The sequence below is a fragment of the Penaeus monodon genome, chromosome 20, assembly GCF_015228065.2.
Source record: "Penaeus monodon isolate SGIC_2016 chromosome 20, NSTDA_Pmon_1, whole genome shotgun sequence".
NCBI lineage: Eukaryota > Metazoa > Arthropoda > Malacostraca > Decapoda > Penaeidae > Penaeus > Penaeus monodon.
The window spans coordinates 31,499,346-31,500,203 of record NC_051405.1 but is presented as its reverse complement, the minus strand read 5'-3'; the positions used below and the strand labels follow the sequence as shown (position 1 = coordinate 31,500,203).

Genomic DNA, 858 nt, shown 5'->3' with positions numbered 1-858 from the left:
CGTTTCTTGCCTCTTACTCCGTCGTTCGCTCTCCTCGTTTCTTGCCTCTTCGTTCGCTCTCCTCGTTTCTTGCCTCTTACTCCGTCGTTTGCTCTCCTCGTTTCTTGCCTCTTACTCCGTCGTTCGCTCTCCTCGTTTCTTGCCTCTTACTCCGTCGTTTGCTCTCCTCGTTTCTTGCTTCTCTTGCCTCTTGTTCTCATCTCCTCTTGTTATTTATTCCTTGGATCGCTTCCATTTGCTTACTCTTTCGCTCGTTGTCTTTTCCTCTTGTTTCTTGTTTTTGACACTGGCTCGCTTATTTTCCTCACATTCTCTTACGTCCTCTTCTATTCCTATCTTCTTCCTCTTCGTCCTCGTCTTATTTTTCGTCTACTCTATCATCTTCGTGTTCTTCTTCTTTTTCGTCTACTTCCTTTTTTTCTTCCTCTTCATGTTTTTTTTCTTCTTCGATTCCATTTGGTTTATGGACCTGATAATTCGATTTCTTTTTAGCCTCTTGTCCACTAATTTCACCCTCTTTTCTCCTCATCTTTATTCTCTACTTTTATTTGATTTCACATATATTTTCTAAAATCCTTACATCTCCTCCTTCGTCCCCATCCCTTTTATCTCCCTTATCCCTTTTCTTCTTCCCTTTTCATATATTACTTCCTATATTTATCGCCTGTTCATCTTCCCACAGCCTTTTCATGACCTCCGCACATGTGATTGTTTGTGTGTCAATGTTGATTTTGCATTCTTTCCTTACTATGTCCTTGTAGAGAGTGTAATTTTGCATGAACTGACTGATTCTCTCTTGATGTATGATTAATAATACACCCCCCCTCTAAAAAAACAGATGTGTTTGTCATGTGTTTC

The 858-nt window shown here is 40.2% G+C and overlaps 1 protein-coding gene across 1 annotated transcript in view; it reads left to right on the top strand.

Moving 5' to 3' along the window:
- The window catches only part of LOC119585772 (tyrosine-protein phosphatase Lar-like), a gene marked incomplete at its 5' end in the record, with an annotated part of 244,437 nt that overhangs the window by 152,358 nt on the left and 91,221 nt on the right, over nt 1-858 (top strand).